The sequence below is a fragment of the Rhinolophus ferrumequinum genome, chromosome 18 (assembly GCF_004115265.2).
Source record: "Rhinolophus ferrumequinum isolate MPI-CBG mRhiFer1 chromosome 18, mRhiFer1_v1.p, whole genome shotgun sequence".
Taxonomy (NCBI): domain Eukaryota; kingdom Metazoa; phylum Chordata; class Mammalia; order Chiroptera; family Rhinolophidae; genus Rhinolophus; species Rhinolophus ferrumequinum.
In genome coordinates this window covers 9,049,373-9,075,519 of record NC_046301.1, presented here as the reverse complement: position 1 = coordinate 9,075,519, position 26,147 = coordinate 9,049,373, and the positions used below count along the sequence as shown (strand labels likewise).

The 26,147-nt window shown below is 41.0% G+C and overlaps 1 protein-coding gene across 1 annotated transcript in view; it reads right to left on the bottom strand.

Moving 5' to 3' along the window:
- JADE1 (jade family PHD finger 1) overlaps positions 1-26,147 on the bottom strand; it is a 237,739-nt gene that overhangs the window by 143,064 nt on the left and 68,528 nt on the right. Inside the window, exons 2-3 of the mRNA XM_033134981.1 lie at positions 16,467-16,515; positions 5,314-5,396 (exon numbers count right to left, since the gene is read on the bottom strand). The gene's annotated coding sequence lies outside the window, so the exon portion shown is untranslated. The remainder of the gene's footprint in view (positions 1-5,313; positions 5,397-16,466; positions 16,516-26,147) is intronic.

Below are 26,147 nucleotides of genomic sequence, written 5' to 3'. Positions count from 1 at the left end.
AGGCTTGGAAAAAGATCTACAACTAAATACTTGTTTTACTGCTATGAATTTCTCTGGTGCACGGCAGGAAGTCACGTGATAGTACTTTTTCAACTTACTGTCAACTTGTATTATTTTGTAACCGCACAGTGAATGTCAGCCCTGAAATTTAGCAGCCTACCCTTCTCACAGGAAGTACAAGGTACATTTCATTCAAGTAAATGAAACAAACATCTGTGTCCATGGGCTGGCCCCAACTTACTTTTCTAGTTTTTTCTTCTACTATATTCCTCACTTCTGCAGCGAGCACGCGGATGGACACACACACACACACACACACACACACACACACACACACACAGCCATTAGTACATCACGTTATTGCCTTTCTTCTGAGCTGAGAACAGTTTCTGAGCCCCAACTAGGTGAATAAATGAATGAAATAAGCTGTGGGATTATGCCCTGTGCCTTTGCTAATACATTCCCTGTTTTTGGAATACTACCCTTTCCACTATCCCATTTTTATTAAGGAAATTTCTGCTCATTTTTCAAGGTTCAGCTTGCTGCTGTCTCTTCTTGAAGTCCTCACTCAGTACACGCTCTCCGCCCTCTTTACACTCAGTGTTTTATATCTTAACTGTCACTGTGACTGTGCCTTTGTTTGCCATTTTTTGTTTGCTTATATTAATCTCTCCTTACAATGCAAGTTCCGTCACGGTAGGAAACACCTTTTTCATCTCTGTATCCCCCAAAATCTAGCATGATGGCTTCCCTAAGATAAGCACTGGAAAGTTTAATGTCTTGGTTTACCGTTCGTTAAGCTCTAGGAGAATGACTTTCTAATTCCAGGCAAAGCAACAAAGACCCAGGATGTACAGCAGAAGTTTGAGGGGAGTGTGTACCCTGACATAGATATTGGGTAGTCACTTAAATCTATAGGTCTGGAGCTGAGGGGAAATCAAAATTAGATACACAGAGTTGGGTGTTACCAGTGTAGAGGTGAGAATTAAAACCAGGAGAGTTGGTGAGAATACTGAAGAAGAGGCAATAGAATAAGAATTGAAGAGGACTGTGGACAAACCCTAATGAAAGCCAACAATGGATCCAGCAGTGGACTCTGAGCAGGAACGGTTTGAGAAATGGGTGGAGAACCAGAAGGGCGTGAAGTCATGAAAGCTAAGGGAGAAGACAAGTTCAAGAGGAATGGGCTGGTGGTTAGGGTTAAAAGCTACAGAACTTGGCAGTGACTGGAGAAGAATACAGTCAAGATAGGGTTTTCAAAGGAGGAAGTGATACTTTTCTTTGGAAGGTTCTTATTTTTAAGGATAAAACAAACATTTTTAATTAAAACCTAGCAGGTCTAGGGGCTATGGGAACCAACCTCTCATTAAGACAATTAGAGACCGCCTCAAATCTTACCAGTAAAACCATATTCTAATCTGAATTTCCTTGATCCTCCCGATAAAAGGGATTACAGGAATATGACAGAAACTATTGTCCACACCCTGTGACTACATTAGAGTAATTGAGACACCAACCCAGATGCCCTCCCTAGATGATGAAACCCTATCTTGCTGTTGGGTTATTGTGGAGAGCTCTCAAAGAGAACCTTTGAGGGCATGAGGAAAATTATCCATCATCATTGAGCCTCCAGGAGAGTAATAGGAGAGGAGCACTTAAAAAAATGCCTCGAGGTAAGCATTTTGGTTTATTACCATGATGATAATGGTTATCACAATTTAATTTACCTTATTTATATTAAAAGAAAATATGGCCTCTTTCTGAAGTAGACTAAATTAATATCAAACTAGAAACAATTACATTTTTTCTTACTTTATTTTAGGGGAGGAGACGACACCCATCTATCTATTCTTTGATTCATTCTTTCATCTACCTATCCACCCATCCATCTATCCATCTATCATCCATCCATCATCCATCCATCCATCATCCATCCATCCATCCATCATCCATCCATCCATTCATCCATCCATCCATTCATCCATCCATCCATCCATTATCCAACCATCCATCCATCTGTCCATCCAAACCATTTTTAAGGCCCTCTTATTTATGTAAGTGCTGAGCCTACAAAAAAATGAATAGGACCAGATCCCAGACCTCAACATAGTTACCACACAGTACATATGAATTTGATCTAAAACATCATTAAAATTAGGCCAGGGATCAGGACATATATCAGATTCTTTTAAAATAAAAGCCAAAGATATGCTTTAGGCAGCCTCTCTGTACTTCATTAGTATACTAATGCTTTCTGACATTGCCATCACTGATAAATGTCAAAGGGGAAGGTGATATTTTTGGAGCTGGTTTTTTTCCCCCATTACAAAAATAGATCATAAACACATACACATATGTCACAGAAAGAACTTAAGGCAAGTATTTCTATCCAGGAACAAGATTAGCATATTTTTGAAGTTCACAGTTATATTCCTATGGTCAGTTATATCATCTATTGGTTTGAACTTCTTATTTATGATAGCTATCAAAATCTATTGGGACGATATAATCTGCTTAAATTTCACAAGGGTATAAGAATTTTATAGTCAGAGCACCTAAAGGAGGCTGTGTGATTCGATATTTTCATAAAACCATCTTCATAAAGACATAGCACTAAACTTAAACCAACAAATATTGATCCCTGTAAGAACACAAAGCTATAAGTGAACTCAAATTTTATTTTATTTTTAGGTAGTTTTTCCCTATTCAGGACACTAGTTTAAGGCCGTATTTAATTATAATTTACATGAGACAAGCTCTGGGGAAAGACCAGCTATACTAAGGCCAAGCGGAAATGAGCAAGGCCGTCTGCGTGGTCACGCTGTGCTGCCACAGGCCCCTCTGCTCCTCTGGAAGGCTGTGGGTGCCCCCAGTTGGAGGGGCACGCTGCTCAGAGAAGTGAAAAATACAGTGCCTTTCACGAGGGTCTCTGGAGAAAGCAAAGGCTTCTCTAACTTTGGAGGACACCCCTCATAGGAAAGCCCCTGACTTGATCTGCTGGCAGTTGCAATGTCGTATTATGCAACATCCAATGCTATATTTAATTCAAGGAGGCTGTTGGGGCCAGTATCACAGCAAGTACAAGGGCTGTAGGAGCTTTTATTATTCATCACAGATTGGCAGCCTGATGTGTAAAGACCAGGACTGGTGCAATATTCAAGTCACAAACTTCACCTGCCTACTCCCTTGGGACAGCATGAATTAGTCAGCTCTGTTGCTATAACAAACAACCCCCAATGTCTCAGTTACAACTACAAAGGCTTTTTCTGTGATCTAGATTGAAGAAGACATGTGCATTAAAACTGGCCTCATGTCTTCTTCATTACAGATCCATGCTGAAAGACAAGTCCGTTTTTGGACACGCAATTCTTATGGCAAAAAGAAAATAATGACGGAAACATACAATGGCTCTGTCTTAGTCGGTTTAGGCTGCTATAACAAAAATACCACAGACCGAATGGCTTAAACCACATTATTTTTCCCAGTTTTGGAGGCTGGCAAGTCCAAGATCAGGATACCTACAGATCCAGTGTCTGGTGAGGGTCTGCTTCCTGCTTTATAGACAGCAGCTGTCTTCTCACTGTATCCTCACTTGGCTGAGAGAGAGATCATCACTCTCATGTCTCTTCTCATGTCAAGGAACTAATCCTATTCATGAGGGCCCCACCCTCATGGCCTAAATACCTCGCCCAGACCCCACCTCCGAACTACCATCACATTGGGAGTTAGGGCTTCAACAGACAAATTTTGAGTGGAAACAAACATTCAGTCTATAGCAGGCTCTTAAAGCTTTTGATCATATGAGGCGTAGTCAAGGTTACCCACATCCCATTGGCCAAAGTACTCACATGCCCAAACCTGACATCAAAGGTGCAGAAATTGCATACCCCCCACAAGAGACAGCAAGTTGTGTAATCCTCTGCCGGAAGAGGTGTGAGTTGCTGGGAACCACACCATGTTCCTCGCTGCAGCCTCTACCTAATTCTCCAGCCTATTCCTTTGCCCCCTCCTTTCCCTGCAGCGCAAGGAGGGCACTGTGGAGTGTTCCATGTAGGAAGACTGCACAGGAAGTGAGGCCACAGCAGCTGTTGTGCCTATTCTCACATTTTGTTCTCGTCAGCCTCTGAGTGCAGAAGGCAGAGTGGGTTGGAAGGGAGAACTGCAGATGAGGTAGGAGACGCGTGAGAGAACTGAGACCTTTCTCATTAACTGGTGGGGTCACCCGGTTAGTGCTCGGGGCAAGAGACTGAGTGACCTATTTGTGCATCCTAGCGGGCTATGCCTGAGAGGGTGTAATTAAGCCCACTCCTCAAAGCCATCATCCTCTTCAATTAATATTTACTGAGCACCCACTGCGACCCTGGCCCTGGACTGGAACTACAAACTGTTGTGGGCTGGGAAAGGCTCTGACTCATTTGCACATTAAAAAGCACACAGACAGTGGAAACTCACCTTTTTCCCCTTCCCAATCACCCTGGGAGAGAACTTAGGCTTCTTCATTCATGTGTGGAATCCCAATTAAACATAGTAAACAAAGGAAACTTCTTACATTGTAATTTTCTTCCCTCTCCCCTTGCTTTATTTGCAGTCAGATTTATTGCTCCAGAATTGCCTCCTTTAAGCATCATCCCCTATTAGCCAGACAGATAAAAGCCATAAAGGGAAGGGAACTCCTTCAGTTCTCTCTGCCAGTTGTGAGACAGAGCAGGGCCTTTACAAGGGGAGTTGACAGCTGCTGAGTGGGCCTGCCTGCCCCACACCAGGGCTGTGCTCACGCTCGGAATGCAAACTGCAGCCATCAGAGAGAGAAAGAGAGAGAGAGAGAGAGGGTTTGATAACTGCTTGAACCCAGAGCAAATCTGCTGGGACACTAGGGGAAAAATCGTACCGTTTTTAAAGCCGATGTATGTTCTTAATATGGTTGGCTTGTAAAGCAATAAAATCTGGTGATTTTTTTCCTCCTTTGCCTATTACAATTGTTAGAGTAGTATAACTCAAGACAGGGTGATTCTATCACAATTCCATGTAATATTTAGTTTGTATAAGTGGATGAAACTTAAATTAGCATTCTATATAGAACACATTTCATTTGCTCACGTATGGTACAATAATATTAGGAGCAAACAACATATGTCTCCATGGTTATAAACAAAGGTGTCATGTTTGCAAAACAGATCCTATATGTAGAACATCTATAAATGGGATAAAATATGGGGTTTTCGTTGGTTGAAATGGTATTAAATATTTCAATCCTCATGATCTTTAAGAAACATTTTCTCCTTTTCTGTGAATAAAAATAAGTATTGTCTTTACCTTTTTCCAAACTTGAGTTCTTGGCTCAGTTCTTCATCTGTGACCTTGAGAATATCAACTAGTCCGAGCTTCTGTTTCTTTACCTGTAAAATAAGGACGTTGCGCTAGATTAGTCTCTTTAGGTCTATTCTGGGGAACATTGTTTTTGAGGAAATGAATGTGGATAAGATTTTTAAAAGAGGGTTCCATGGTCAAATAAGTTTAGGAACTGTGACGTTAAACAAAATTAAACAAAATTTCTTTACTCAGAGCTTTAGTTTGCAAATAGCATCCCTTGTGATTCTGCAAAAAGGAGACAGAGTATGCATTGTTTCTCTAATTATTTTTCCACCAGAAAACTTTTTATTGCAGATGATTTCTCAGAATCAGTCTAAATATTAGACTTTAAAAAACCTTCAATTTAGGATAGTCTATGATTCTACTGCCTGTTTATTCTGCCTAACTTTGCAATTTGTCATCTGTGTCAGGAAAAGAACTACCTGGGTTTTCATTTGTAAGGTGAAAGTTGATTTATTCTTCATTCTTTTTGCCCCTGCAATTTATTTTGAAAATTTTCAAACCCACAAAAATTGAAAGAAAAGTACAATGTGTGTATACTCTTCAGTTAGACTCAACAGTTGTTAACATTTTGCTCCAATCTCTTTCTCTCCACTACCCCCCTACACTTTATATACTATATGTATAATTTTACTGCTGAACCATTTGAAAATAAATTGCAGACATCATGACACTTTATAAATACTTCAAGACGTATCTAAGACAAGAACATTCTCCACATAAACTCAGAATCATTACTACACATAAGAAGTTTAATATTAATATCATCTAATGTATACTCCGCATTTAAATTTCCCTAATTGACCCCAAAATGTCCTTTATAATTTTTTCTTTAAAATCCAGGATCCATTCCAGGTTCGCATATTAGATTTGGTTATGTCTCCTTGGCTTCTTTAATCTAGAACCATCCCTGTAACTTGCTTGTCTTTCAGGAAATTAACTTTTTAAGAAAAGTCCCGGGCATTTATTTTGTAGAATGTCTAACATTGTAAATTTGTGTGTTTCCTCATAATTAGATTCAGTTTAAATATTTTTGACAAAATAATAGGTGATATTGTTAATAGGTGATAATTGTTGTACACTTCAGTCTGTACCATATCAGGACATACTGTCATTTTGTTCCATTATTGGTGGTGTGTTGAGTAATAGCTTGATTAAGATATTATTTGCTATATTTCTCTATAATAAGGTATCATTTCCCCTTGGTAATTAATACGTGACCTGGTAGTTGATATTTTAAGACTTGTAAACAACTTCTTTCTCAACAACCCTTTACCCAATGGCTTAGCATTGATTGATGATTCCTGCAAGAACCAAATATTACACTGGGATTGCAAAACAGTGATTTTTCTAATTCTATTATCCCTTTATTAGCTGTTATTCTTCTCTAAAGAATTCTCCCTCTCTCTCTCATTTCCATCTGTATCTCTCATTGAGTATCATGATGTATCATAGATTCATTTTTTATTCAATGTTTTATAGTCAATTATTGTGATTCATTCTTTTAACATTTCTTCGGAGACTACTCTGTACCTGGAACTGAAGTGAGATTAACCTAACGTTAATCTTAGTCTTCTTTACTTTGCCCTGCAGTACTTTAGAAAACCATTGATGGAACTTGGACAACTAATCCAGATCCTTCAACTGGCCGGCCACCACTTTGCCACAGAGTTTTGTCAGGTGGGAGAGGGAAATGAAATGGATATCGAAGCAGAGGGAGATCTCTAAATTATAACTACCATTCCCTTTCTTATAAACCTTGGCCAGGTTACTATGGTTCCAGCAAGCATCAAATGGCCATCTGAATCATCACACCAAAAAAAAAAACAACCAACAATCAATTACCGTCTGTGGAGCTGTGCTGGCTGCCTCGGAAGGCAGGCAATTCCAACATCAGAACTCGGCCCCAGGATTTGGGCTCAGGATCCATAGAATGGGAATCAAAACTTGTTTCTACTCTGAGCATGACATAGGTCACTTAATGATCACTCAAGTCATTAGGGAGAGTGGGGGAAATCTGTCCGTGTCTTTAACATATAACAAGTTCTTAAGCAAACACCCAGGGAAAGACAGGAGCCCCAGAGCATTTCCCTGGCCAAACACAGGCCACGGGCCCCACACTGGCAACACCTTCACCTTGCTGGCAGGATGCAAATCATGGATTCCAAATAATTCATCACCAAATGAATCATAAAATGGCTTTCAGTGGAGCCTGCTTTCCATGGAAAGATAAAGGACTCTCTGTTCCTGGGAAAGAACAGACGGACCCATCTTGGTCAAATTCTCCAGCGGAAGGAGTATCCTGAGCGTTACCTGAGGGGAGACCTTTTGCAGTGCGACAGGCCTGGGTGCCCTAGGACCCTGCTGACCCACGGAGGTCATAAAACATATCCAAAGGATATACAATCTTTTAGGGGAGGGTCACTGCTCCCTGGGGAACCTAGGAGCCACTCTTTCAGCCCTAGAAGAAGGCATGGTCTGTGTTCCCAGTGGGGAGGGGCAGGCAAGACAGGCAGACACGGGTGTCCTGCCACAGAATCAGTAGCCAGGCAGTGACTGTGGTACCTAGAATCTTTGTGACAAGGTTTACAAAACATGAGCATCTCTCTGAGGTCGTTAGGGAAGGTCCTCCCAACTGTCAGAGCACCCCGAGAGGGGTAAGGGCCCAGCGGGAAAAGCCCAGGTTTTAGAAGCCACGAAACTTGAGTTCAAATGCCATCCCTGAAATGTGCAAGACATATGGCCTAAGAAACATAGTTAATACCAGTTTCCTCATCTGTAAAATAGAGACTGAAAATACCTCACAGATCTGTTGTGAAAATCATGTTAAATAAGGTGAAGCATGTGCATCACTTTACTAGTTAGGATTCCTTTCATTCCAGGTAACAGAAAGCAACCTGAGCTAGTTTAAGAAAAAATGTGACAGGAGACTGAGACAGAGAGAGAATGATAAGGTAACAGTGATATCCCATCATTCTTAAAGTCAAGACTTCAGCTAAGCCTTCTAACGAGGCTGGAACCTAGAAATAAAAAGGCACGAGGAGCCACAGTAGCTTCTCTTTGTATATCTATAACTTTTTTCCTCCTTGTGTAAACCCTGACGTTCTCCCTTCCAAGCCAGCAGAGCTGACAGGATGTGACTGCCCACAGCTTTTGAGTTCATGTCTGCCCTTTCCAGGACACCAACACAGAGGGAACAGAATCCTGTACTCCAACTCCAAAATCTCACAGGAAAGTCTGGTTGCTCACCTATGACAGGAGTTCACTGGCAGGAGTGGGTGGGGACTGGGGACAGTGGGGGCAGCCGTTGACTTAGGTGGTGTAGCAGATCTGAAGGCGCTCAGCCTGTGGTGAGCGGTTTAGCTAAAGGGATCTTTGCGGGTAGGGTAGACATTCTAAAGTGTGTTTTCTACAGGTACCTCGCCCAGTCTGTCATATAACAAGGGTGCTGTTTTTCTTTTTCCTTCTTCTCATTCTAGATAGGATGAACCTAAGACAAGAATTGGGGAACAATTATTCAAATTATTCTGGAGCACTTAGGGCCTTATCATAACTGAGATGGAAATCATTAGGACTAATGTGGCATCTGCTGTAACAACACCACTGGGATAATAAATAAGGCAGGCTGTGGACTTCTTCGACCTTCCTTGTCCTTCCTCAATTTGGCCTCTTGCTGTGTTCTTTCAAATGTATCTGTCCACCCTTGGAAAATTCCTTGTTCCTGGTGAAATGATGGCACAAAATCAACCCTACTATGGAGAGAAATGCACTCTACTGAAGCAGGTGTGTAAGGAGCTAATGGTTGAAGAGAAGACTACAAGAGAATTTCTACAGAAGCTTAGCTGGCTTTTTGCTACTGCAGCAGACCACATTTCCAAGCAATTGTGCATAAAGCCAATATTCATTCATTTTCTCTCTCTCCCTCTCTTTCTCTCTCCTTTCCCTCCTCCCTTCATTCCTCCCTCCCTTCCTCTCATGCAATAAATGTTTACTGATCTGAGCACTGTGCTATTAACCGAGACACAAAGAGAAAAGCACTCAAGATATTTTCCACGTTCATTGGAAAGTAGAGGGCCCAGGCTGGGACTTCAGGAACTAGGAATGGGTGTGAGAGTTGACATGACTGTCCCGATTAGAGGAAGCTGAGGGCAGCCCAGGAAGCAACGAAGGTCAAAGCATCCAGAGCAGGAATCTGGACCAAAGGGTCGACAACAATGAGCCTGCAAGGCAGAGCTAGCAGCTGAGGCAGCGCCTGGCAAGACCCCCAGAGGCTACAAGTCGCCCAAGGAAGGAACCGCTCCTGGGAGGCCCCCAGGCCCTTCTGCCCTAGAGAGAACCAAACAGAGATTCTGAAGAAGAAATGTTCTCCATCTGCCCTAGAGAGAACCAAAAAGAGAGTTCTGAAGGCAGAAATGTTCTCTACAACGAATACTTTTCTACTGGTTTAATCAGAATATAAAAACCTTTCTTAGTAATTCTTATTTCCCGACCACCCCAAACACAACTTGCAAATTGTAATGAAAGAAACATATTTCTCTAAATTCACTACTGAGACTAAAAAGCACCCAGAGGAGCTCGGGCCAAATATAAGTTCTTTTTTCAAGAAACAACAATGTACATGTGGTCACTTAAGCACAAAGTCCTTTACATCACCACTGAAAAGGAATTACGTCTGAGTGGTAAAATGTATTAGATGAGTTTCAGGGTTTTCCCAGATTTTAGCAACTTAGATTTGAGGCAGCATTTTATCTTCATCTATTGGCATTTGTCCTTACCTATGTTTCTCAACGAATTGAAAGGCCCTGAATCACTGGGAAATATTTAATGGGTAATAAGAATCACTTGAGTGACAAGTCCTATTTGACTAAAGAGCTCAGCCATGTCTTTGCTATTGATATAAATGCTTCCATATTACATTTACGTCATTTATATCCATTGTAAAAAAAATGTATTTCAACAGTACAAAAATAATGTGGCGGGAAGGCAACCCTGGGGTGTTGTAAATATCACATAAGTCATAACTATAATGATAATATTGGAATTTATCTTCGGAAGATAAAGGTTGAACTTATCAAGAGGCCACAAGTGAGCAATAAAGACTTCCTTATTGAGTGCAGATAAATTTCAGATTTTCGATAATCTTGTTAAACACTCTACAGTTCCTTACTCTTAATGCTATCCCTTAGTTCTAAAACTGCTCACTGATTTTATGGTTGCCGCTTTCTGTTGCTTTTCCATATCTGATGATCTCTAGTAAAACACTAGTGCGGAGTCAAACAGTCTCCTTCTTTCCTCTGCTTCCACTTTTCCCTTCCTCAATTCCTTTCCCATCTCCCTTCTCCCCACCATCTGCTAACTTCTACACCTAATAGTAGGACCAACGACATAAACAAGGAAAATAAAATGCAAATAAGAATTAGGTATTTAAAAACAGGACAGAGAAGTTGTCATGCGGGCACTCTGGTCCCGCTCCCCGCACAAGAACACAGGATATGGTGAGGCCAAAAAGGAACAACAATGGAGCCATAGATAGGGGGTTTATACCATTTTATTCTCGATGGCGGCTGGTTGAGACACAAAAGCAAACATCTGCCAGTACCCCAACCAGGGGTCTTCCTGACCAGTCTCGCTGGCGGCTGGGCGAGACACGGGAAGTAGGATCCACACGATCCGCAATCTGCCATCGGCACTTGCTAACCCCACTTGCTAGCTGCAATCCGCCACCCGCTTCTCTGCCAACCAACCAACCAACCCCTTGCTAACTGCAATCTGTTCTTGCTAGCTCAGCCACGGCAGTTATATCAGTGGTCAATGGCTAAATGGTTACAGCTGATGGCCAACTAGTTACAGCCGATGGCCATCTACTACCCAAGCCAGCACCTTTCCATGTGAGGCCGAGAGCCTGGAAACTGCTCTCCGGAACTCTGTCCCCACAGAAGTGTAGCACCCACCTGTTCCCTTTTCTCTACCTAAACAAATCTCCCTCATCCTTCAAGGTCACGTTATTAGTTCACGTGGGCAGCCATAATGAAGTACCACAGACTGGGTGGCTTGAAGAACAGATATTTATTTTCCCACAATTTTGGAGGCCAGAAGTCTGAGATCAAGGTGTTTTGAGAGTTGGTTTTTTTCTGAGGCCTCTCTCCTGTGCTTACAGATGACCGGCTTCTCCCTGTGTCTTCACACGGTCTCTCCTCTGTGTACATCTGTCTCCGTCTCCTCTTCTTAGCAGGACACCAGTCATATTGGATTAGGACTCTCCCTCATGACCTCATGTTAACTTAATTCCCTCTTTAAAAACCCTACCTCCAAATACAGTTACATTCTGAGATCCTGGGGGTTAGAATTCAACATATGGATGTTGGGGAAGACAATTCAGCCCCTAACACCCACCCTCACCTGCTTACTGAATCCATTTCTGTGCCACCCCAGCCTACCCTGATGTTGACTGTTCACGGCCGTGCTGAGTTCCATTATTTTAGCGGCTGATTAAGTGTAATAGGGCATTTATAGACACTGTCTGGAGTGGGTTTTAGATGAAAGTCATTTCTTTCTCCACAAGATCCATGAGTACAGAGATAGCTTTTAATCCTTCTCAATGCCTAGAACATGGTCAGCACATGAATAGATAGGCTTACAATAAAACACACACGAAAAGCAAATTTCAAATGAATCGAAAGAGAAAAGTGTCATTCTTTTAGTTGCTGTATTTGTACATTTTATCCCTTGGAGAATAGAAGCCCCTGAGAGCTGAGATTATACCCTCTGAAGTGAAAGCGAAGGAATTCATCCAGTTTGGCCAGTGAAAACAAAGCTTGGAAAATTGTCAAAATCTTTTGTCTTTCCAGTATTATTTTTAAGTATAGTGATGTGACAGTTTTGCAAATGGGTCAATTGCAATATTTTCATATATTTGGCTGAGATGATTCTGTTTATAGAAACTTAGTTAACTTTGGATGGTGATCACTAAAAGCTGTAATAACAGTGACCCTGCTTTGTAGAATAAGTTTAAAACACCATGGCACAGACACTGAGAGCAATTCTTCAAAATAGTTACTAGGAGAGGTATCCTCCACAGTTTGTTTTGCACAGTTTGATTTTGCCATTTATAGAGCTATCTCATACGTCCTTCTTAACTTTACAAACATGGTGGGGTAAATTTTTGCTTGATTGTTTGAAAGTAATTTGGCTCTTCATTTCTCCACAACTACGTCAGGTTCTTCAGAGCTCAATTCGCTCATGCCTGAGGCTGTGCCTCCGAAAAAGTCTATATTCAGTTACATTCTCTCATTCGTTTGAAAAATTCAGCCTCAAACAGGAGATGAAATTTACCTTGTTTTCCTGACTCTTTAGAGAGGTAAGCAAATATTGCCTTATTGAAAAAACTTACAATTCCTTGGCATAAGAAATAAAAGCCAGATTGAGGAAATTTCAGAATGGCCAAAATAATGGTTTAGGTTATCTTTCAAACCATCTCCAAGGAGAAATTAACTTTCATTATCATGTAGATGGTGATGAAAAGGGAAATGACAGAAAATTCCGATTTAATGCTTTCTGGATTATTCATTCTTCAACAACCAGGATGATAATGATGATGGTAATTCTCAAAGCAATTAGATGGGGGTAGTGGTCAGCCTATGAGATTCCGCCTGTTTTGAGGGAGACTAGGATATTGTTAGGCAGGTGAGAGGCTTTACCCAGGAATGCTGTCTGATGGCCTCCCATTTATCACCGTGGGTTACGGGCTCCGTGTTGTACTTACATTACCTCATTGAATCCTCACAACAATGTACTTAATATGGTGGGTATTATTCTGTTTTACAGACGAGGACATGGGGGAAGGAGGGTAAAACAGTTTATGTAACTTTCCCAAAGTCATACAGCATAAGGAAGGGAGAGACGAATGCTAAAGGTACACTCTCAGAGACTGGCAGGCCCAAGACTGTATCAAGCTAGAGGCATGAAATTTGGGTGAGGGAAAGGTTTGCCAAAGTGACAGCCCGGGCTTTTTATCCTCTCTAATGCTTTTCACTGAGTCCGACTCCTTCGAGAACTATCCCTGCTCTCAGTTTCCATCTTCTAAGTGGAAACCAACCTGCCAGAATGACTGAGGGCTTCACCCAAGAGTTTCCACATGGCCTAAAAGACAATTACTTGTGTTGGAAAAAATTATATTGGATTTTAGTATGAGAACACTTCTCTCCTAAAAATATGTAGGAACAACCACCACTCAAAGTTGAAAACACTAGGAGGGGTGGCTTTTGCTTTCAGACTGTAAAACACTTTATTGGCATCTTCATTTCAGAGAATCAAGCCCTAGCAAAGTTCTTTTGGGCCTTTCGCTGAGCCTGAGTCTTGTGTGGCCCCGGCTTCGGCAGTCCACGTAGGGACGAGCATGTCACCTTGGCTGTCCCACACAGCCCAGCCACAGGAGGCGGGAGGAGAACAAGCACAGTTGCTCTCGTAGTGAAAAATGTCTGGTGAGGCTCAAGCTTTCACACACATGGTTTCCAGAGAGATTCCAGCCAGACCTAGCAGTCCCACTAGTTGTCAGTGCCTACAGTTGATTCTCCTCTTCAGCAAAAATCCTTTAGGGCAGCAGGCGCAGCAGGAAACCTGCCATTAACCACCACACAGCGGCACATCAGTGATTCTCAGGAGTGTCGGCTCCACTGTTTAACTCAGCTATTTACCGCATCCGGGAGAGCTTTGTTTGATTGTCAGAAAATAGAACATGTACATTATCTGTCACAAACACACACAAGCACTCCAGAGCACAAATAAACAAAATGGTCGTGTACGTTGGTAAATGTGTTTGCATTACTTAACCAAACCAGATGAAGCATGTGAATAACCCTGCAGCTCAAGTACCATCAAGCAACTTGCTTGTAATCTGTCTCCCACAATACAGCCATTGCCACTCATTCCGTCACCCAATTCAGACCCTGGAAATGTACTATTTTTAGACCGGCTTTGTACACCACTATTTACAAAGCGCACTGTTAAATCCTTTGAATAGCAGCCAAGAAGTTGGGTGAGAACCTAGAAACCTGCCACACAGATCAGCATCCTAATCAACCCTGGGACAGCCCGCGCTAAAGATCTGCCTTTGTTTCCTTTTCTTCTTTCCCTTCGGCTCCACAGGAATATCAATGCAAAAAGGCAAGGGGACAAAGAGGTGGCCTTATCTATCCTTGTTGTTTAAATGGGTAGCTTTACTCACTCCCCTAGATAAGAGTCCATTTGTCAACATCTTTGGTGGTTTAAGCTGTTCTTTGTGGAAATCACTTTTGGAAAAGATTTGACCATTTATTTACTTGGGAGCCAAGTGACGGCAGCAGGTGCGTCATGGAAATCTCAGACGTGGGTGCCTCACTCGCGCTGGGATTCAGTCACGTGGTCGCCCGCCCCGGGCCAATCCACCGCTGGCAAGCCGGCCAAGTGGCCACACGCGAGGAGGGGCAGAAAAGAAAATAGGAGGCGGAGTGTTGGCGTGAGGCAGGGGCGGGTGAGGCAATCGCACAGAGAAAGAATTGCAAAACCAGGGAGGAGATGAAGAGCCACCAAAAAAAAACCTGAAGGCACTAAGTTTGGCTCTGTTTCTATTGCTTGAGAAAAGCTGAGAACGGAAGCAATGACTGGTCTAATTCTGGACAAAGTCTTTAAAAATTATTTTTGAGAGGAATCCAGCTCTTTGCCTCAGTTCTCAGCTTCTGTGTAAGATTGCTCATTTCCCCAAATCCTGCAATTTTTCAGGTGACTTGGTTTCTGTTTGGTGTAGTGGATGAGATCATTTGAGACGTGCGTTTTCCCACCTTCCTCATCCCGCCTTATTGTTCCTCCAATTAGCGCGGACTGGCTGGTGAATGTGGCGGGGCCAGCCTGTGGCCAGGTGGTGCTGTGCTACCTACCCCTGCACCTAAATTAGGGTGTTCTCCTGTTCTCCATGATAGTATTCCTTGCCCTTGACAGCAATGACCAGAGGAGAAATAGAAATGCGTTTTACCTTGGGTCAAAAGTGGCCTCTGAATGTCATTACTTCGTTTATTATTTCAAATTCAATAGGGTCTTTATATTTATTATAGTAGCGGCAGTGGATGGAAAGGTAGTGTGCTAGGATAATGAATAAAAATAACAACAAAAGCGACTTACTTTGGAGCACATATGTTCCAGGCACTGTCCTAGACACTTTCTCCAATATCTCTACCCTTACCAATAGCTCTGCAGGTTAAGTATCATTTTCCCCATTGTGGGGAAGCACTGAGAATCTGAAGGGTACCAGTCAATCAATGGCAGATCCGAAATTCAAACCTAGGTTTGTTGTCCTCTTTCTCCTGCACTAGGCCACACCTTTTACAAATGCGAACCCATTCCAAGCATCAAAGGGCAACTGGCTTTACTCTGATGAATCTGAATTCCATCTAGATTAGTTTCAGTTATTTTAACAGATTCAACACATTTATTTACCTCAGGATTCTTACAGAAGAGTAGTAGGGCTGTTACTTGGGTTTTCACTGGTAGAATTAGCTAATTAGAATTAGCTTGTCTGCTGCTACTTTTAATTCTTTAATATCCTCTCAGTGTTTCATTGGACCTGATTCTCTTCCTGGATGTGGTGTGGAGAACGTGGTCTGTAGTAACAGTGTGTAAGAATATCCTGGCTTCCTTTATAGGCGCATAAAAGAGTGGGAAAGAATTTCTCCCAGCCATGAGAAGGTAGGCAGCAACACTCTAAGGCAGGCTTGCATGCAAACAAAGTTTGACAGAAACCAGTCATTGGACAAAGCACGGGAAAGGGTTGGTGCTAAATAGGAAAGGGAGCAGAGTTCATGAGGAAGTGCAAAGAAAACAGGAATCGGGTATTGGTAAAATTTGCATGGACAATAGTATTGCTGTCATAGTGACTGCCTGCTCAACAGATTATATTCTCACTTTCCTCCTCTATGTCCATTTATTGGTTGGCCACCATCATCTAATAAAAGTAATGGGAGGAAATAAGAAGTATAGGTCTTTATAGCTTCTAGAAAGTGAAAACTGCCAAAACCAAAGTTTTTGGCCTTGACGTAGACTGCAGATATCTTTATACTCTTTATTACCTGGGCTTTTTTCATTTGCTTCTATCACCATGTTCCTTTTCTGTTTCGTCTGAAAAGAAAACGAAATAGAATTACCTCCTACACTCAACACTGTTATTGACATTAAATTTCATCTCATTTATTATGATCAACAAAGTTATTCGTAACATTGGAATTTGTTTTTTGCTTTTAAAGTTATAGCTACTGCTGTTGTTGGAATAATTAGTATTGCTTTGGCACTGCGTCCCACCTAAACTCATGGCATTTGTGTACGATGTACCTTTCAGAAAAATCTATTTTCCAAGAAGAAAAAGAAAATGGGAGTACAGACTTCCAACAGCCCACATTTTTCTCTGCTCTCTCCTTGGCTCTGAAAGAGGATGCGTGAAACAGAATTTCAGGCTGTAATTAATGCAGCTCTTCATAAGATAAGAGGTTCTTTTATCCGTAGAAAAATTGCTGCACTAATTCTCAACGAGAATCGGAACGCGCCAGTTATGCTCTTTCTCCAAGAGGCATTCACATTTGTTACTCTGTACATATTTACAATCAAATTTTAATATTTTGTTACAGGAAACTGGAGGTGGGTAAACATGCAGTGATAATATTATTTTATAGGGCTGAATCTAAAAACCTTAAATATTAATATTATGTTTAGATACATGCTGAATAGGGGTTACATAAAGAAGACTTTCCAAGTGATATCGACTCTACAGGAATGTGCATGTAAGCATAGGTGTTAATTGGACGCAGCTTAGATCCAGCCCTTTTTTTTGGGGGGGGGAGAAGGGGTAAACAAAGTGGGAAATGCATCCCCATTTGAAGAAAAAGAACTATAGGTCCTTGTTATATCCTAAAGTACTGTCCAATCAAGGAAGAAACCTCTGCTCTGTCTAGCTTGATTAATTATATCTCCTTGTAGAACACACACACAATCGAGAAACAATACTTTATGTATGTTTTATGTGTGGGCTTGCAATAATTGGTAACGTACCGGCACTGTGTTCCACTGAAACACGTGGCATTTGTATGCTATTTAACTTTTTTTAAAAAACCTATTTTCCAAGAAGAAAAGAAGAATGGGAGTACAGCAAATGACTAGAAGTTAGAGATTGCAAGATTCTTCTCCGAGGTTCTGCCAGGAAAGACCCTGCAGAGAAGGATAAGATGGAAACAGAGGTTGGAGTGATCTGGGGCCACAGGCCAAAAAATAGAGGCAGCTTCTGGAAGCTGAAGAACACAAGGAAATGGATTCTCTCCTAGATCCTCCAGAAGGAACACAGCCCTGGTGACGCATGTTAGACTTCTGAGCTCCGGAACGACTCAAGAGAAAAGACCCCCACACACTGACATATGGTGACCCTCTGAAATAATAGCAGCATCCCCTGCTCACCCTCAGGGAAGCAGCCCCTCGCCATCGGACAAGCCCTGCCCATGCCCCACGCTTCCAGGCACTCTTCTAATGCCTCACTCTTAAATATATATGGACATCCATCAGAGATCCAGATATTTGAAGAAATCCTCCAACATTTAAGACAGAAAACAAAATAATCAAGGAGAAACCTCCCAGAGGAAGCAGAGACAATGCAGAGGCAGAATGCTTTAGAGAAGATATGCTATCCATAACAAAATAATCGAGGCATTACACACAGAAGGAATATTCAGAAACAACAAAAGGCGCTCGTTAGACATTAAAAATACGATAGCAAATAAAAATGTAGAGGGTTGGAATTGAAAGTTAAGGATAGCATCAAACTTCAGATTGAAAGTGGAGGGCAAAGGCTAAGAGATAGACATTAGGAGATGTCGCGTCCAGCGCAACAAGGGCAGTGAGGGTGCGAGAAGCGGCGGTTTGGGTTAAGTTTTTAAGAAAGAAACAAACAGAGACTTAATGCAGTTAAATCTCTCAGAAGGCCAGGGGTCTCTCAGTCTCAGAGGACTGGAGCCCAGAATAAGGCCGCCTGAAGGTTTTTATTGATAGGTATACAAATACAAGAAAGTAACATTGTTTCTTACACGGTCTGTGAGACTCATACATCATAGCAGAAAAATGTTTATTCCAATCACCCTTTGTCTATAAACAGCCGAAGAACAAGGTCCCATGATGTCTTACCTAAGGTATGTACCTTCTCAGGGTCAAGGCTGTCATACTGTAACAGCTCCGCTGAGATAAGTGGAAAGAACTGATCTTTATTGTCTTCATGATTTCTCTCACAAACAGGTGCAAGAGAAAAGCCAGAGCTAGCAATGGCTTTTCCCAGGCAGGGGGAAGGGGAGGCAAGGCCCCTTCCCATATTTTTCTAAGGCAGCTCATTGGGGGTCCCCACTCGGTTCCGCCTGGCTTAGGTTGTATCTCCCGTGAGATATCTTACCCGTCTTTGGCTGCAAACCATCTTTTGGGGACCAGACAGAGAGACATAAGGTGTAAACACAAGGATGGAACAGAGTCCCAGAAAGGCACAGTCTCACAGACTCTTCTTTTCTTAAGGAAAGACACGGGGGACAGTTGGCTAGGCTGTTGTGTGACTACAAGGAGAGAGAAGAAAACAAAATTAAAGATCAATCCAGGAGGCCCAAACCAATCTAATAGGCACTGAAGGAAGCAACAACAGAGAAAATGGAGGGAGAAGGAATACAAGACAATTTTTCCAGAATTGAAGGATACAAGTTTTTAGATTTAAACATCTCACTGAGTATCCAGCAAAATGGTTGAAGGAAGATCACATGAGAACATAGCATTATGAAATTTTAGATCACTAAAGGAGAAAGCTAAAACTTTATTCTAGTAGCTTTTGACTTCTTGATTTCAACACTGGAAATCAGAAGAAAATAGAGCAATGCCTTCAACATTCAGAGGGAAAATGAATTTCATCCCCACACTATCAAGCAAGTATGTGTGCAGAACAAAAAGTTTTAGACATGCAATTTTTAAAAAATCTTTACCTTTTATGCACCTCAGGAAGCTAGTGGAAGGTGTATCTCAGCTAGCGGAAGGTGTATCTCAGCGATACAAGGGGAGAAAAGCAAAAGAGAGCCTAGGATGCCAAAGAGAGGCAATGCAACACAAGGAAAGGTAATGAAACTCTTGGAATGACGAGAAGGAACAACTGTCCCTGAAAAGAGCAGGGAGACAAAGCCTCCAGGGAAAATGGCTCAAGAAAACACAATGGGGGAATGATAGTAGAGTTCTGTTGGAGGCTTTAGTGACAAATTAATTGACAGATATATAGAAAAAAAGAAAATATTAAAATTAGGCAATTAACGCAAGGAAAGACAAAGTGTTGTACAAGAAAGGAAATGTATTCGTAGTACTATAAATATCAATATATATTGTTTACTTAGTCAAAATTAACCCTATGTAGCATAATCAAAAAAAAAAAGCAAAGAAAAGAAAGAAAAAGACGCCAGTGTAAGGCAGTAAGGCCCCTGTGCACGGCTGATTCACTGGCCCTTCGTACGGTCCTCATTTTGTGCATGACATGTAATCTGATAACCGTTCTTTCCCTTCTATTGTGTACCCTGTGAGGTGGGTGTGAAAGGGGGTACATAGGTTTGTCACTGCGCACAAAAGCTCAGACGCTTGGTCAAAGCAGGAAATTAGGGAGTTTGACTAAAAAGTGCATAGTTTCTAGGTACAGCTACTGCAAGTAAACATGAGTGGGAAGGTTCCACAACAAGGTTATTATTATTTTGGGTAGAGCACCAATTGTTATTTAAGTGAGAAGATGTTGGTAACACTTCAAAACAATAGAAGACAATACTATAAAGAGTAGCAGTACAGCCTCCGTGTCCGTCCACTCTCCCTCTCCCTTCACTTATCCATGCCCACGTGTGCACATGCACACACGCAGAGAAGGGTTCATTCTTACATGTTCACAAAGACACGAGACTAAGCTCAGAACCTCTTGAGAGTGAGAAACTTTTCTTGGCAGGCAATCAACTGATGCTGAAAGAACAAATCTGACAGAGCCCTTTCCCTTGGTTCTTTTGTTCTATTGTTCACTGTCACACAAGGAGGGCTGCCAGGTATGGTAAGTGGACCCTCAAAGGAGATGAAGGTGAATTATTCTGGACTATCTGCAGAGCAGTCCTGAGCTTCAATGAACCTGGTTACCACTCTTCCTTGCCTGTGGCCTCAGTTTTCCTTTTGTATCCTTAAAATAACATTGACATTAAATTGGGTCAGTGGAAAAAATCAGTCACCAATTATTGCTTACAATTTTTCCCCCCAAGAAAACATTTGGTAAATATCCCTCATCTTGAGTACATACCACACAGGCTCCTAGGTGGTATTTGAATCTATTCATCTTAGGAAAAGATGGTGATTATTTCAGGCTCGAATTTCCACAATCAGAAAATTCACCTAAATGTGCTAATGTGTGACACAGAAAGAATTTTATGTCAATATACAGTAGTCTCCCATTATCGGTGGAGAATACATTCCAAAACCCGCAGTGGATGCATGAAACTGCAAATAGTACCGAACCCTACATACATGTTTTTTCCTGTACATACAGACATGACTTTGATGAATTTTAACTTATAAATTAGGCACAGTAAGAGATTAACAACAATAACTCATAATAGAACAATTATAACAAGATACTGTACTAAAACTCAATGTGAATGTGGTCTTTCTTTCATAATATTGTGCTGTACTCATCCGTTTTCTTGTGATGACGTGAGATGATAAAATGCCTACGTAGTGAGATGAAGGGAGGTAAATATCGTAGGCACCGCGATGCACTGTTAGGCCACCACTGACCTTCTGACGACATGTCAGAGGAGCGTCATCCGCTTCGGCCGACCCTGGATCGTCAAGCCATGAATGTCGATTTCGATGGCGGGACCTCAGGAGCCAATGATTTCAATGGCTGGCATTCCGCCCCCACCACCACCCCGACATGTTTTGGAAGAACATTCTAATCCGAAGTAGCTGTCTCTTTTTTTTGTTTTGTTTTTTTATTATTAGTTTCAGGCGTACAAAACAATGTACTAGTTAGACATTCTTACTCTCACAAAGTGATAGCCCCCCTCCCCCCAATCTATCTGACATCGCACACAGCCATTACATTTCCACTGTCTCTATTGCTCTCTCCTTTTTAACTCGTCAAAGTGTTGCTGCAGAGGTTGTGATCCAGTGATCATACAGGTGACTTTAGTGCTGCGTTCGACCCAAAAGTCGTATCCCATAATTTTTCTAAAATAAGGGTGACTTGAACACAAGCACTGTGGTACCTCGACAGTTGATCTGATAACCCAGACTGCTCGTAAGGGACCAATGGACGGGTATCACGTATGGCTTGGAGATGCTGGACAAAGGGATGATTCATGTCCAGGTGGGATGGAGTGGGAAAGTGTGAGATTTTATAACACTACTCAGAATGGCGCACAATTTAAAACTTGTGATGTATTTATTTCTGGAATTTTCCATTTAATGTTTTTGGACTGCAGTTGACTGTGGGTAACTGAATCTGCAGAAAGCGAAACCATGGATGGGGGAGATTACTATAAGTAGATATATACCTAATAGAAGTCTTTGCTATGTATACCAGGGGACATGTACAAAAATGTTCATAGTAGTACTATTCAAAATAGACTAAACTATTTAGAAATAGCCTAAATGACCACTGACAGGAAAATAAAGTATGGCGTAGTCGCATATGGAATATTATAAAGCTGTAAAAATGGACTACACCTACATATAACAATATGGATGAATTGTAACAACATAATTCTGAGTGGAAAAGCAAGTTCCAAAGATTACTTATAGCATAAAAGTCATTTTAAAGTAAAAAAGTGAAAAAAAATTCATTTAGTAGGCATATGTGTACTTATAGTGACAAAAATTATACAAAAACATAAAAAATAGTGGTTATATTAGGTGTGGTGAGGCAGAGAGATAGCATAGAAGAGTAGTACATAGACCGATTATTGTCAATGTTTCAAAAATGAAACACTAACTCATGATGGCTTGTTATATTATTGAACATTAATATGCAATAAATAAACAAGCAAAAGGACCATGCACGAGGAAAAACCAATGCAAAATAAAGTACTGGCAGATTATACAGTGACGTTTACATAAAAATGCAGAAGTACACTGTTTTATGCAAAATAAAATAACAACAACACAGAACCCATCATAAGGACAACATACCACAGGTCTGGTCACTTCCAACTATCCCTCACCTCTGATCGATCCTTCCTGGGCTCGTTTGAGAGCCATCTCCCTTCAAGTTTGAATCCCTAATGGTGAATATTCCCTGTGACTTTATTATTACTCCTCTTCTCCTGTCCCTCTGCAATCTCCTTCGAAGAGAACATTCACTCCCATGTCTCCGACTGCCTTTCAGATAACTCCATTCAACACTGATTTCCCACCAGCAGCATAATCCCAAGTGCTGATAGCTTTTTAAAAAATTTATTATTATTTTGAGAATGTAAAAATAATAATAAATAAAACGTATTATTTTATTTATTATTGGTGATCCTGGCTTTATGCATTGGTCTTAGTTTTCTAACTCCCTACTTCACTGGCACTAGAGGCCTAATTTCCTGCATCCATGTGGTTTTTCATGGGTCATATCAAGACCACAAAACTCCCATCAAGTTTGCTAGAATATCAGTTCATGCCTAGCTTTTAAATTTTTTCTTCCCTTTTAATCCTTAGTCCTTGGGCATTAATTTTCCATTTTTGTAAGATCAACTATGCATTGCATGCTGGTTTTCAGAAGGGTCTTCCATTTTCTGATCTGCTTTAGGCTGCCGTCTGAAATTCAAGCCTACTGTTGTAGATCTGGGTCTGGCTTTGCCACCAACCCTCAGGGCCTTGGCATTTTACACTGTTCTAGAAGCAACCTTACTCAGGACTCAGACTCTGCATACTTTTCCCTTCACCTTATGCCTGCCCTGATTTGCATGGGTCCTGACAAGGGCCAGAGCGTGTGCCCCTGCCTGCCTAGAAGGTGCACTGGCCCATGGCAGCCTCCTACATCACTGCCTCTAGCATGACTTGTTCTAAAAGCCAGATCCCATTATGTCACCCTCTGTATAAAACGCTCCACATCAGAATGAAGACTGTTCTAGTAACAATACAGAGGGGGCTATATTTTTCAAAAATATCAAAGTCATAAAAGTCAAAGGAAGACGGTAGAAATGGTCTAGATTATAAGAGTAAAAGGCAACTAAATGCAATACTTTATCTTAGACTGGATCCTGTACTGGAAGAGGGGAAATGCTGTAAAAGATGTTATTGCTTCAGTCAACAAAACTGGCATATAAATCCCAGGTTAGATAAAACGTATTACATGAGGGTTGAATTTAAAGTTGATAATGGTTCTGTGGTTATGAGACTACCTCTATTTTTAGAAAACACGAACAAGCAAAAAAACAACAAAAGAACCACCACAGAGGCATTTAGGAAAAGAGGGCCATGATTCAACCTATTCTCAGATGGTACAAAAACCACAGCATGTGTGTGTGTGTGTGTGTGTGTGTGTGTGTGTGTGTGTGTGTGTGTAAGCATACCGAGGAGAGAGAACGCAAAAGCAAATGGGACAAACATTAGTGTTAAGTGAATCTGGGTAAAGGATACACATACAGGTGTTCCTTATACTGTTTATACCGGAAACTTCCCTCTGCTGTTTCTCCACTGCCTGAGGATGTTTATTAGACAATTAACAGCCGGCTCTGACTCCTTTCTAGTTGCATCTGCAACCATTTCCCCGCTCACACCCCAACAAGCAGCTCAGTGCCTCCTGCTCCCCATCAGACCACAGCTCCCTGCACAAGCAGGTCCCCACGCCCGGGGTGCTGTTCTCCTCCTTTCCTGCTCAGAAAATCCTCATTTCCTCAAGGCCCAGCTCAACACTCTCTCTTCCATGAAGTTCTCTGAAGAATCTTACAGAAAGCTTTTAGGCAAAATTAAGGTGCTCAGAAAGCTAGAAAAAAAGAAACAATAAACTTTGTTTGAAATAAGAAATGTGGAAATTAAAGCATTTGGGGTAATTTCATTTCATTTTTTTTTGAACTTTTAAATTTTTCTGCATGATGTAGTATACATAGTTTCTTTTCTTTCTAAACTTTTATTTATTTATTAAGTGTGTTTTCCAAGGACACATCAGCTCCAAGTCAAGTAGTTGTTTCAATCTAGTTGTGGAGGGCGCAGCTCACTGGCCCATGTGGGGATCGAATCGACAAACTTGTTAAGAGCACCACGTTCTAACCAACTGAGCGAACCAGCCGCCCCTAATACACATAGTTTTAAAGTCTTTACTCAACACTCAACATGGAACCTGTATTTGAAATGTTCTACCACATTACAATATGCTATGTGGTGTTAGACAGCATGCTACATCATAATTAGTTCTTTGGGTATTGGGTTCACCAATCACAATGTGGGATGGGACCTGTCTTATTCATCTTTATACCCCTTCTGACATGGCAAGATGAGTAGGAGGTGGTGGAGTCTAAACAAATTGAATGGTCATTGTATAAAACAACCGAATTATCAAATTTAATTTTAACTTGCATAAACATACATCTTGCAGGTCTAACATCACTATCATCCTAGCAAATAAACAGCAAACACTTAGCAAAAATCTTTTCACTGGACTACTCCCTACCACAGGTAACCTGATAAGGAGAATCCACTCCCTCAGGCAAGACGATGTGTAATGGGTGGGTGAATAAATGGCTATAAACCTATATACATAGCAAAGCCTTTTAACAGCAAATTTACATAGAACCAAATCTAGTTATGGCCAGAATTTGAAAATCCCACCAGACTCAAGGCAATTTGTAAGTAATAAAATTCAATTTCAAGTCTATTTGTCTCTGGTTTCATAGACTGTTTTAAAAATACTTCTGACTGTAGGTAAATCAATCTTTGAACAAGCATCAACATCTGTTTGGCTAGGTTTGTCAGATGGATGTGTATATTTATCTCCCTCTCAATTTAGAAAATAAGTAACTTTATATTTTGAATTCATGAGGACAATTATATTTGTGGCTATTTAAATAAGCACCATCCATGTGCTAGGTTTTCTAGAGAATAAATAAAACAAAATTTAGGATTTAATTAGGATTTAAATTAAAATTGATATAAATTTATATTTCTATGGACCGCAAACCATTAAAAGTGACACATGTACCATTTCCTCAAATCTCATTTAAGTCTTAGCTAATGTACTAGATATTGTTGTTTTCAGAAATTTTAAACAATATTTGAAGAGGTGGGAAGAGATATTTTCTTTGTTGTTTTTTTTTTTTAAGGATGGGGTTAAATAACTATTAAGAATTTTATTTTTTATAACAAAGCTGTAACCTTTTGAGTATTCTTGTGTTTTAGTGTAACATGACGTCTACAGACTCTGCTTTTAACAGGTGTCTCAGAGCACAGTCTTTACAACAAAAGTCTCACTTCTTATTCCACTGGATCCCCCTTCATGTTACCATTAATAGCATTTGCCTTCTTTTCCATATAGCTAGTCTTTTCACCAGTTAAATGTGAAAAATGTGCTCTCACCTGAGAGTTCCTGAATTACAAAGGTCAAGGACTATGTTTGCTCTAAGATCCTAAATCTACGATTATGGATTGTTGACTCAAAAATGTTGGGAAGCTTATACATAATAACCCAGAGTGAATCCTAACTCCTTGAGTTCTAATAATAAGCCACAGCACACTATTTTCTCTACTTT